A 14,406-nucleotide genomic window follows, 5' to 3' on the forward strand; every position below is an offset into this window, starting at 1 on the left:
GGACACGGATGCCAGGGCTCATTGCTAAACATTACATGGGTGTAATGATTGATCGAAAATAGTGGAGCACTGCAACTCAGTTCAATTGTCAAAATCAAATTCATCTGGTTAGCTATTATCTGAGTAATATACTTCCTTTGGCAAATACTTGATAGAAGTTTTTAATGTAAAAAGTCTCTTGTGCTCACCAAGGCTGCATTTATTTGAAATTTTATTAAAATGCATACCAGTGTTAATAATTGAGTACCAATAATAGTTGATAAAAACTGAGTATTATTATCAACTATAATTGCTTGCCCCCCCCAAAAAAATGTCAGAACAATCTGTGTTTTAAATGGGTGTCGGATGGTCTATTCCATGATCTGGATTTTGTTTATAGTAATCTGGGCGGATGTTGAAAAGACTTTATATATGTCATAGATAAAAGTCTTGCATTGATAGTATTCTAAAATAATATGTGCAACAGTTGTTTTTTTTTTTTTATTATTTTATTTTAAATATATAATATACAATATCATGTCATAGACTTAGAGTATCATGCATTTCCTGGTCCAACATTATACAAAGATGTGGAGTTTATTTTTTGGATGTGCTTGGTTACAAACATTCTTCTTAATGTAGACAGACTATTGTTCAATTTTATAGAAAATGTGCCATATTTAATTTAGCTGGAGTTACAGATCTCTTGGAGGTCTCAAAATTGATCAATTTACTTTGAAGAAGATCTCACTCCTCACCACTATATGCAAGGATTGAAAACAAAAAGGAAAATCTTTTAAAAATCATTTGCCAAGTTCTTTGTATTCATCTTGGTTTCATTTGGTTTTGAAAATTTTTTATAGTATTTTCAACGAAAGTTTCCATTTAAAAGTCATGTGGTATAACCATCAAAGTAAAAAACAACAACATATGTACATCTTGAATGCATTTGAATGTAGGCTACACATCTTAATTAATTTCAAAAACTTTTTTTTTTACAAATATATATTTTCAATGTATCTCTCTAACATGTATTATTATTTCACAAATACCATTAAGTTTTTGGGACGTTGCACCACATGATATTTTATATCCTGAACCAACCATGCCTTATAAAAAGGCAAAGTTATATTATATTTTAAGAGACTTATTGACACACAGTAATTATATTATTTAATGTTTTTTTTTCTCGGGATGTTGGTTGCACCACATGATTTTGTGGACAAAAGTTTAAAAATTGTAATAAGTAGTGAAGAAATTTTCTTAAAATATATTTATTTTTCTAATTCAGAAATTTAAAACATGCTAATTAAAAAAATTATATATTCAGATAATTTTTATGATTTGCATATTTAATGCATTTTTGAATCCCCAAAACCCTGCCAATATAGAAGGAAAAAAGAGCATCATGTCAATGAGAATACTTGCTGGATCTCCAACTGCTGTCATACTACAGCTATACAATTCATCTTTACAATTAACCAATGAGGATGAAATGTACTCTTGAAAATATTGGAGGTTCCAATATTTTTATTTTTTATTTTTGGCAGAGATGCCATAGAGGGACCATTTTGGTTCCCCACAGAACCTTTCAGTGAACAGCTTTTAAAATAACCATTTTTATCTCCGTGTGAAGAACATTTTTAAAATCTAAGGAACATTTTTCCACTATAAAGAAACTTTTGTGCAATGGAAAAGTGTCATGGATGTTAAAGGTTCTCTATGGAACCACTGATCCCAATAAAGAACCCTATTTAGTGTGTGAGATGGCAGGAAAGTTGGGTCAATGCAGGGAAACCGTTATTGGTAGGGGTTACAACAGGTGGGGGGAAACCAAAACTAACCTGCTCAGAGAGATGTTTGGAGCGCAGGAAGAATCCCAGCAGGCATCCGATAACCACGGCCAAGACTGATAAGATGAGGAGGCCGTTCTGTTGGCACACATTTTTAACGCGGCTCCACACCGCACCCAACGCCATGGTGACACGTCCACTGGCCGCTCAATCAGCCATACAAACACCCTTTTACACCCGAACGCACAAACCTTCCAAGAAGGCAAAAAGAAACGGACATGCAGAGAAAAAACAGAAGGAAGGTAGAGCAGGTTGTAGAAAAGGTGATAATGAAGTTCCCTCCAAGAAAAAGCACTTGTCAATCCACCGTTGGTCACTACTAAAGCCCATCACCCTTTCCAGTCACTAACACACTATCCTTCTGTCTCTGTCTCTGTCTCTCTCTCTCTCTCTCTCTTTCTTTCTCAGTCTCTCTTCGTTCTGCCCCACCACACCCCCTTACCCTGTACTTCAGCATGGCCAATAGGGGGCTCTTGGACAGCTGGCGGTATTGTCCCAGAGGTTAATACCAGCGATCCTATTAGAGCCGCACTGCATTAAGCCGATCTGAAGATGGATTAAAGATCTCTGAACAATTGGAATGGGGATTGCTTCTTGTATGTGTGAAAGAAGAAAAAATAAAACAGGACAAAAACATAAAGATGAAGCAACTGACATGACTCAATGTAGATGTTAAACAGCAGGGGGTTTAGACAGAGTTGGCCAATGTGGACACGAGTTGCTGTGGCTCAGTGTTTGCAGGTGTGATTTTGCACCATCCCGTGGACAGTGCTGGGAAGATTACTTACAATTTGTTACTGATTCCAAATTACAAGACAAAAATTGTAGTTAGTAAGGTAATCCATTATATTACACTATTTAGGTAATAAAATATGACTTTTTGATTACATTTAGACTTCTTTTGACCTAACTCATTTATCACATTGAATTAAATAGGATAATATTGTACCATATTGATTTAAAAATACAAAGAGAAAGAAAATATATTCCTTCCTTTGTTATCAACAACATGAAGTGCATTAAATATTACATTACATCAGGGTTTCCCAGATTGGAGTTTGTGAAGGAACTGCAGGGGTTTTCCACAGAAAAGCTAAAAATTAAATAAATAATTTAAAAATATTAAAATGGAAAGAAAAAACTGTAAAATAATAAAATTGTGAATAAAAATGTGTTTGAAAGAAGAAGAAAAAAGCCTTCCAAAGACAGTAATACATGGTCAAATGACTCAATGATTTAAAGGTGCCGTAGAACGTCTTTTTAAAAAAGATGTAATATAAGTCTAAGGTGTCCCCTGAATGTGTCTGTGAAGTTTCAGCTCAAAATACCCCATAGATTTTTTTTTATTCATTTTTTAAACTGCCTATTTTGAGCCATAATTATGTATGCACCGATTCCTTGCGCAGCCCCTTTAAATCTCATGCTCCCTGCCCCCGGAGCTCGCGCTTGCCTTAACCAGCATAAACAAAGTTCACACAGCTAATATAACCCTCAAAATGGATCTTTACAAAGTGTTCGTCATGCAGCATGTCTAATCGCGTAAGTACAGTGTTTATTTGGATGTTTACATTTGATTCTGAATGAGTTTGATAGTGCTTCATGGCTAAAGCTAACATTACACACTGTTGGAGAGATTTATAAAGAATGAAGTTGTGTTTATGAATTATACAGACTACAAGTGTTTAAAAAATGAAAATAACAACAGTCTTGTCTCCGTGAATACAGTAAGAAACAATGGTAACTTTACCCCCATTTAACAGTACATTAGCAACATGCTAACGAAACATTTAGAAAGACAATTTACAAATATCACTAAAAATATCATGATATCATAGATCATGTCAGTTATTATTGCTCCTTCTGCCATTTTTCGCTATTGTTCTTGCTTGCTTAACTAGTCTGATGATTCTGCTGTGCACAGATCCAGACGTTAATACTGGCTGCCCTTGTGTAATGCCATGAACATGGGCTGGCATATGCAAATATTGGGGCGTAATATTAATGATCCCGACTGTTATGTAACAGTCGGTGTTATGTTGAGATTCGCCTGTTCTTCAGAGGTCTTTTAAACAAATGAGATTTATATAAGAAGGAGGAAACAATGGTGTTTGAGACTCACTGTATGTCATTTCCATGTACTGAACTCTTGTTATTTAACTATGCCAAGGTAAATTCAATTTTTAATTCTAGGGCACCTTTAATATATGAAAATGTTGAGAAAACACTCCATAATCACCTAACTAGTGGCTCGTCTGTATGTGCAATTTCACAAAACTAGAAGACTTTCTTATAGGAAAATTTAAAACATGAAAAAGAAGAATTAGGGAGAATCAATAAATTATGAATGATTAACTGCCATTGTGTAAATAACATGTAATCATGTAATCAATAAAAAGTAACTGTTGTCTGATTACGAGTATTTTAAAACGTAATATAATCTAATTACAAGTACATGTAATACAAGTACCATCCAAATGACTTTCTTGTTTCTGACGAAGACAATCGGAGAAATATTAATATCCTGACGCATCTTAGCTTTATAATGGCAGTGATAGGTTCAATGAGAATGAGCTGAACAAAGTGCTTCCATCCACATCCATCCATTATAAACGTTTACTTCACATGGCTCCAGAGTTTTAATAAAGGCCTTCTGAAGCAAAGCGATGCATTTGTGTAAAAAAAATATCCATATATAAACAAGATAATGAAGAATATTGAGCTTCCGCCAGACCGCCTTCAGTATTCGACGTCCGCAGAAAGTTGTAAACCTCTCGCAGTTCACAAAGCTTAAACTACGTCATGTGCCTTCCCTATAAACGTACGGAAAAATTGTAATTGGCGCGATGCCAGTTTACACTTTCTTAGTAACTTGTATAGGGAAGGCGGTCTGGTGGAAGCTCAATATTTGACTTCATAACTTGTTAAATATGGATATTTTTTTACACAAACGCATCGCTTCGCTTCATGGATGATAGATGGATGTGGATGGAACCACTTTGTTCAGCTCATACTCATTGAACCTTGCCATTATAAAGCTCGGATGCGTCAGGATATTTATTAATATTTCTCAGATTGTCTTAGTCAGAAACAAGAAAGTCATATACACCTAGGATGGCTTGAGGGTGAGTAAAGCTTGGGCTAATTTTCATTTCAAAGTGAACTAATCCTTTAACTCAGTCTGCAAACACAGGCTGTGCCATTCATCCATGCTGGATGAATGGCACAGTAATATATTCAGAATCATTCAAAAGAATTTCAAATATAATTCCTTTGAAGTGATGGTGCTTTATGTAACATTATGTAAGTTGACATTTATGCTGGCTACTGTATACAGGCCACCAGGGCACCATACTGACTTTATCAAAGAATTTGCTGATTTTCTATCAGAGTTAGTACTGGCTGCGGATAAAGTCCTTGTTGTTGGTGATTTTAATATCCATGTAGATAATAATAAAGACGCATTTGGATTGGCATTTGCAGACATTTTAAACTCTATTGGAGTTAGACAACACGTGTCAGGACCCACTCATTGTCGTAATCATACCTTAGATCTAATACTGTCGCATGGAATTGATATTGATGCTGTTGAAATTCTACAGCAGAGCGATGATATATCAGATCATTATTTAGTCTCGTGTATAATACAGTTAGCCAAGGCTACAAAACCACCACCCAGCCATAAATATGGTAGAACCATCACTTCTACCACTAAAGATTGCTTTATAAATAATCTCCCCGAGCAGTTTCATCGCCTTAGTATACCTGACAACTTAGAAGAACTCGATGCTGCAACAGAAACTATTGGCTCTCTCTTTTCCAGCACATTAGATGCAGTCGCTCCTTTACATCTAAAGAAGATTAAGGAAACTAATCCAACGCCGTGGTATGATGAGCACACTCGGGCTCTAAAACGAGCTGTGAGAAAAGCTGAACGTAGTTGGAAGAAAACAAAACTAGAAGTTTTTCGCCTTTCGTGGAAAGAAAAAATGATTGAGTACAGAACGGCTATAAGAAATGCTAGATCTACTTATTTTTCAAATCTCTTAATAGAAAACAAACATAATCCTAGGTATTTATTTGACACAGTGGCTAAATTAACTAGAAACAGAGATTCAACTGCTGACGTTTCCAAAGAGCACAGCAGTAATGACTTTATGAACTTCTTTACTTGCAAGATTGACAATATTAGAGAGAAAATTATAAACATGCAACCGTCTACAGTTTCGCTTCAGACAGTGCACTGTAGTGTCCCTGAGGTAAAACTAGAATCATTCGCCGCTATAGGAGAGGAAGAATTATCTAAACTTATCAAATCATCAAAATCAACAACATGTATGTTAGACCCAATGCCGACTAAACTACTGAAAGAAATGCTTCCAGAGGTCGTAGGTCCACTTCTTGATATAATTAATTCATCTTTAACACTAGGATACGTGCCAAAAACTTTTAAGCAGGCTATTATTAAACCTCTTATTAAAAAACCTCAAATAGATCCGAGAGATTTAGTAAATTACAGGCCAATCTCGAATCTACCTTTTCTGTCAAAGATACTAGAAAAGGCAGTTTCAACACAACTGTGCTCCTTTTTAGAAAGAAATGGAATCTGTGAGGATTTCCAGTCAGGATTTAGACCATACCATAGTACTGAGACTGCTCTCGTTAGAGTTACAAACGATCTACTCTTATCATCCGATCGTGGCTGTATTTCTCTATTAGTGTTATTAGATCTCAGTGCTGCTTTTGACACTATCGATCACAACATTCTTTTAAAAAGACTTGAAAACTATATTGGCATTAGTGGAATTGCTTTGGCATGGTTCAAATCTTACTTATCTGACCGTTATCAGTCTGTAGTAGTTAATGAAGAGATGTCGTATCGATCACAAGTTCAATACGGAGTACCACAAGGCTCAGTACTAAGACCGTTGCTTTTCACTCTGTACATGCTGCCCTTAGGAGAGATAATTAGGAAGCATGGTGTTAGTTTTCACTGCTACGCTGACGATACTCAGCTCTATATTTCCTCGCGCCCTGACGAAACCTACAAATTCACAAAACTAACAGAATGCATAGCTGACATTAAAAACTGGATGACAAGAAATTTCTTATTATTAAACTCAGAAAAAACTGATATCCTAATCTTTGGACCAAAAACTTCCTCACGAAAAAACCTTGAATACTCTCTAACACTTGACGGGTGCTCCATTAAATCTTCGTCCTCAGTTAGGAACCTGGGTGTGCTCTTTGATACCAATCTTTCATTTGAAAGTCATGTTTCTAGTATCTGTAAAACCGCCTTCTTCCATCTAAAAAATATATCTAAATTACGACATATGCTCTCAATGACAAATGCGGAACAGTTGGTTCATGCATTCATGACCTCAAGACTAGATTACTGTAACACTCCACTGGGTGGTTGTTCTGCTCGGCTTTCAAACAGACTACAGTTGGTCCAAAATGCGGCAGCTAGAGTTCTTACTAGAACCAGAAAGTATGACCATATTAGCCCAGTTCTGTCAACATTACATTGGCTCCCTATTAAACATCATATAGATTTTAAAATCTTGCTACTTACTTATAAAGCTCTAAATGGTTTAGCTCCCCAGTATCTAAGCGAGCTCTTGGTGCATTATAGTCCTTCACGTCTATTGCGATCTCAGAATTCAGGCCAGTTGATAATACCCAGAATATCAAAATCAACTGAAGGCGGCAGATCCTTTTCCTATTTAGCACCTAAACTCTGGAACAATCTTCCTAGCATTGTTCGGGAAGCAGACACACTCTGTCAGTTTAAATCTAGACTAAAAACACATCTCTTTGCTCTTACATACACATAACACATTATCAATACATTAACATTTTTCAAATCCGTTAAAGGATTGTTACGCTGCAATAATTAGGTCGGCCGGGACCGAGAACATTTCCTATAACACTAGATATACCTGTACATCAGAATAAGAATGGCATCTATGCTAATATCAGTCTCTCTGCTTATCCTGAGGTTTGCCGGGTGCTGAATCCAGGCCGTATCCAGATCAGATGGAGAACCTGTGTCTGGACCTGACTACAACGTAGCCCAGGAGACAATGGGCCTACAGATCCAGTTCTGGCTGCATCTATAATTCAGATTTTTAATCTCCGTATCCGCTTACATATATTTATATATAATCTATTTTTAATCTCTATAATAAAAATGTATAATTCAGATTTTGATCTCCATATCCATTTACATATATTATATATATCTTCCAAGGGGTTTTTTCCCTCCTAGGACTTTTTTCCCAGTGTTCGCATGCTGGGTTTTTCTCCTAGGGGGTTTTTTCCACCCCTGGGAGTCAGCCGACATTGGCTTAATGTAGCACCATCTTGTATATGTTACATATTACCACGCTTGCTTGTACAGCTTATTTTTAACCACTTCTCTTTTTTCTGTGCTTCTAATATGTAAAGCTGCTTTGAAACAATGACCAATTGTAAAAAGCGCTATATAAATAAATTTGACTTGACTTGACTTGACATGCTGGGATAATTTTTTATGCCAATCTCACCACCTGATCTTGATTCAGGGGAAATATATGGTAGGGTTGTTAAAGTATAATTTCATTTTTTTTTTTTTTTTTTTTTTTTAACTTTAGTTAATGTGTAAAGTTGCTGTTTGAGCATAAACAACATCTGCAAAGTTACGATGCTCAAAGTTCAATGCAAAGGGAGATATTTTCTTATAATGAATTCTCTGTTTACTACAACAAATGGCTGGTAGGGACTACAACGAGCTTCTTCCTGGGTTAGTGACATCACTAACCCTAAAATTTACATAAATCCTGCCCCCAAGAACATGCAACAAAGGGGGTGAGGCCATGTTGGGCTGCTTTAGAGAAGAGTAAGAGTTGTTGTTACCATGCCGGCATTTTACACCGGACTGCTTCACAAACGAGGGTCGATTCAACGCTGAATTTGCACAAAAGAAGAACATGATGTCACATGCTAGTCGATGAGTTGAATCAACTCCACAGTAACTACATAAATTTGTCCTCTAACCGTTCAGAAATGTCCAGATGCATTCTGGAAGTTGTAACTTCTTCCTGAGTCTCTCCATTTATGTCCAAACAACTGAAGCAGGAGCTGTTAAAGCTCCGCCTTCTTCTAGAAAGAGGGCCGGGAGCAGCAGCTCATTTGCATGTAAAGGGACACACACAAAAACGCCATGTTTTTGCTCACAACCATATAGGGGCAAATAGGAGCTATAATAAGCTATAATAAATGATCTGTGGGGTATTTTGAGCTGAAACTTCACGGACACATTCTGGGGACACCAGGGACTTATATTACATCTTGTAAAAGAGCATTAGAGGACCCCTTTAACAAATGCCTCAAATCAATACTTGTAAGGTAGGCTGCCTATATATAAATTGTAAGATTTTGTAAAAAAGGGCCAAGTGTATTGTGTTAATAATGAAATATGAAATATATTTATTAATATGGATTTTTCTGTATTTGCTTTTTACAGGTGTTTTATCTGTATTTTAATATTATGAGTATTTTTTATGGTTTAATTGTCTGTAAACTTGACCTGCCAGAAAATGTCCTGCCAGTACATTTTCCTCTTTTTTTTCAGAGGTAATATTTGTTTTACAACCTTTAATTTTCACAGATTTAAATATATCATTGTACCACAGAATTGTTTTATATCGTATAGTTAAAAAAATAGAATTACAGTAATGATAATCTAATGAAAATCACATTTGAGAATAATAACTGAAATTTATTTTAAAATTAGATATAAATCACTTTATTTATGTTTAATTGTCATGAAAAAATGTAATAAGTCCAAAAGTTTAATAGCTTCATATTTTATATTTCTTATATAGACACATTTTTTTTTTTTACAATAAAATACAGTCATATCTCCTCATATTTCTTGATTTTTCACAGTATACAATAGGATGGGTTTTTAAATGTTCACAAAAAGGCAAGATTACTAAGATTAATCTTATGACAACACAGATGGCCATGGAGAATCTAATGCTCAGCCTATCCAGCCAAAGGCATGTTTCTATTTGATATCACTCATTTTGTCAGGAACTAGTACCTCTTCTGAATTTTTCCATGAATGATCTTTTGAGATTTCTAGTGGGTCAGCATCAGCAGAGACTCATCTGCTCTCACAGAGGATAATTAATGCTGTGCTTTCTCTTCCATGTACTGTCTTTATTTGCTAAATCAGAAGGTCCGACCCTCTCTCATCTCATTTACCTTCAGGTGAAATCAAATTGCCTTGCATAAGGCCCTCCATTACTTTACAATGACAGAGTCAAGTATCTGTGACAAGAATACTTAATTATGTTTCCAAGATTTGCTGATTAGATTTTGTTTAAACTTTACATAGTTTTCTTTAGCTTAATCTTGTGATAAAGATTTAAGACATAGTTGTATACAAATACATAATTTAACAATAAAATGACATATTAAATTTAAGGAGGGAACGCACAGTAACCACCCAGAACTTTTTCTTGGGTGGTTAATAAGTTTGCCTCCCTCCATATCAGGATTTGGCTCAGAGCTTAACTGGGATTAAGGAAACCATGTGGACCAGATAGTTTCATTCATTAAAAATGCCAAGAGTCTTCTGTGACGTCTATGTTTTATCAAACCAGATAACTGGGAAAATATGATGACCTTTTAAAAACATGAAGGAGACTCTCTCTTTATTGACTCTGCATGATTTGAAAACATTTTATTAGAAGAAACACACTTTTAAAAGATCATGCTAAAATCATTTGCAGTGCAGCTGGATGTGAAATGCCCAGTGTTGGGGGTCACATATTAGAAGTAACATGAGTTCTGTAATCAGATTTCTTATTTAAGTAACCAGTAACCAGTCAAGTAACGCATTACTTTTAAATTTACAACAAAATATCTCAGTTACTTTTTCAAATAAGTAACATAAATTACTTTGTTTCTCATTTATTGACTGACAGCTCTCCTGTCCCCATGTTGAGAGAAATTATGAGTAATGTGCAGAGGTGTTGTGTGCACAGTGTAACATGATTGTTACTGTAGTTCTAGTCTAAATGTGAGCATGCATTTACTCATCTCATTTGCACAAAAACAGATTAAGTATCCCTTAAATTGAATAAAAACAGTGAAATGCAAACTCAGAATATTACACACACCTGTGATATATATGATATACCTGTGAAATATGTTAAATAACACAACTTTTATGTACAACCCGAATTCCGGAAAAGTTGGGGCATTTTTTAAATTTGAATAAAATGAAAACTAAAAGACTTTCAAATCACATGAGCCAATATTTTATTCACAGTAGAACATAGTTAACATAACAAATGTTTAAAATGAGAAAATGTACAATTCTATGGACAAAATGAGCTCATTTCAAAATTCAATTTGCTACAGGTCTCAAAATAGTTGGGACGGGGGCATGTTTCCATGGTGTAGCATCTCATCTTCTTGTCAAAACTGTTTGAAGACGTCTGGGCATCAAGGTTATGAGTTTCTGGAGTTTTGGTGTTGGAATTTGGTCCCATTCTTGCCCGATATAGTTTTCCAGCTGCTGAAGAGTTCTTGGTCATCTTTGACATATTTTTCTCTGTAGGTGAAAGATCTTGACTGCCTGGACCTGGACTCTTCTACGATGAAGCCATGCTGTTGTAATAGCTGCAGTATGTGGTTTTGCATTGTCCTGCTGAAATACACAAGGCCTTCCCTGAAATATACATCGTCTGGAGGGGAGCATATGTTGCTCTCAAACCTTTATATACCTTTCAGCATTCATAGTGCCTTCCAAAACATGCAAGCTGCCCATACCGTAAGCACTTATGCACCTCCATACCATCAAAGAAGCTGGCTTTTGAACTGAATGCTGATAACACGCTGGAAGGTCTCCTTCCTCTTTAGCCCGGAGGACACGGCGTCCATGATTTCCAACAAGAAAGTCAAATTTGGACTCGTCTGACCATAGAACACTTTTCCACTTTGAAACAGTCCATTTTAAATGAGGCTTGGCCCACAGAACAAGACCCCGCTTCTGGACCATGTTTACATATGGCTTCCTTTTTGCATGATAGAGCTTTAGTTGGTATCTGCAGATGGCACGGCGGATTGTGTTTACTGACAGTGGTTTCTGGAAGTATTTCTGGCCCCATTTAGTAATGTCATTGACACAATCATGCCGATGAGTGATGCAGTGTCGTCTGAGGGCCCAAAGATCACAGGCATCCAATAAAGGTCTTCGGCCTTGTCCCTTACTCACAGAGATTTCTCCAGTTTCTCTGAATGAGATTCACAAAGCCTTTGCAGTTTGATGTTGATGAACATTGTTTTTAAAGTATTCCACAATCTTTTTACACATTCTTTCACAGCTCAGCACATCTTTACTTCTGAGAGACTCTGCCTCTCTAAGACATCCCTTTTATAGCTTATCATGTTACAGACCTGATATCAATTAACTTAATTAGTTGCTAGATGTTCTCCCAGCTTAATCGTTTCAAAATTTCTTGCTTTTTCTGCCATTTGTTGCCCCCGTGCAAACTTTTTTGAGACCTGTAGCAGGCATCAAATTCAAAATTAGTTCATTTAGTGGATAAAAGTGTCAAATTTGTCCGTTTAAACCAGGGGTGTCCAAACTTTTTCTGCTGGGGGCCAGGTGCAAAAATATTTCTGTTGTCTTGGGCCGCATGTCTGTAATAATAATAAAAAACTATTGTTAGACAAACTAATTTATTATTGCCATTAATTTGTCCTTACTTATATTTGTTTACTTATATATTATATTTTAAATATGCTATTTTCTAAAAATGCTAAATGCTAAATATATATTTAAATATGTCCCATGATATTATATAAATTTGTAACCTAGGAATCAGTACAATGCTTTCAATAATTGTTTTACTCACCATTAACTTTATTAATGTGAACAGTGATGTAGTTCCTTGGATTTCAGAACTGATATCAAGTCAGGAGTAAGTCAAAATGTGATCAACAATAATTTGGTTTTTTTTTTTTAGTCCGATTACGTCTTACGTACTGCCTTGGCTGCATGTTATAGCGACACCCGATGGTTATTTGGTGAATTTCATATTTTGACATTTTTCCCTATGACGGGCCAGATTCGTACCATTTTTAAAAATCCCTCGCGGGCCGCCACAGTACTGAAAACGGGCCGTATGTTTGGACACCCCTGATTTAAACATTTTTTATGTTATCTATGTTTTATTGCAAAAAAAATATTGGCTCATGTGATTTGGAAGTCTTTTAGTTTTCATTTCGAATCATGATTCGTATCGCGTGTCAAACTGCCAAACTGCTGAAATCATGTGACTTTGGCGCTCCGAAGCGCTGATTCGACACAAAAGATTCATAATGCTCTGAAGCTTCCTGAAGCAGTGTTTTGAAATTGGCCATCACTATATTTTTGGTGCGCAAAAATATTCTTGTCGCTTATAATATTAATATTGAACCACTGTACACACATGAACTGATTTAAATAAGATCAATGCCAAATTGCTGCTGTATCTTTGGGAGAAGTTGTTCTTGCATGATGTTTTGATATCATTCTTTATTCATGGCAGTGTTTTTGAGTAGAGCCACTTCCTTGAATGAAAGGCACACATGGATGGTCCCAGGATGCTTCACTGTTGGCACGTCACAGGACTCATGATAGTGTTCACCTTTTTATTTCAGGAAAATTGATTTTCCAGATGTCTCAAACAATCGGAAGGGGTTTCATCAGAGAAAATAACTGTGTACCAGTCTTCTGCTATGCAATCCTTGTTCTTCTTGCAGAATTCAAGTCTGTGCTTGATGTTTTTCTTTGAGAGAAGTGGCTTCTTTGCTGCCCTTCTTCACTTCACTGCGTGTGCAGATGCACTCACTCCCACCTGCTGCCAATATTGTATAATACCCTGCACTGGTGGAACACGATTCTGTAGCCGACTTCTCGGAAAGAGACGGTCCTGGTGCTTGCTGGGCACTCTGGGATGTCCTGAAGCCTTCTTCACTGCAGTTGAACCTTTAACCTCTAGCTAACACAGCAAATATAACTCACAAAATGGATCATTAACTAAACTAAACTATTCTTGATGCAGCATATAACATAGATATGGCATGTATTTTGTGGATGTTTGCTAAAATTAGATTCTGAATGATTTTAATAACGTGCTGGATGGCCAACGTGGCTAAAGCTACACTGTTGGAGAGACTCAATAAGAATGAAGATGCGTTTATGAAGTATACAGACCACGCATTTTTGGGTTAAAAATGAAAATAACAAAATGGCTCTGGTCTCGATGAATACAGTAAGAAACAATGGTAACTTTAGCCACATTTAACAGTAACGTTACATTAGCAACGTACTAACTAAACACATTCAGGAAGACAATTTGCAAATATCACGAAATAAATATAAATGAAATTGGATCAGTTGGTATCGATCCATCTTTGAGAATTAATTTCTGTGCAAATCCTGTGTTTTACTGACGATCATGTCAAGCATTCTAATGTTAATGACTTACACATACTGGTATATGAATTTATCTAGCCACATTCCCTTTAT

This window comes from Megalobrama amblycephala, linkage group LG17, assembly GCF_018812025.1.
Source record: "Megalobrama amblycephala isolate DHTTF-2021 linkage group LG17, ASM1881202v1, whole genome shotgun sequence".
NCBI classification, from domain to species: domain Eukaryota; kingdom Metazoa; phylum Chordata; class Actinopteri; order Cypriniformes; family Xenocyprididae; genus Megalobrama; species Megalobrama amblycephala.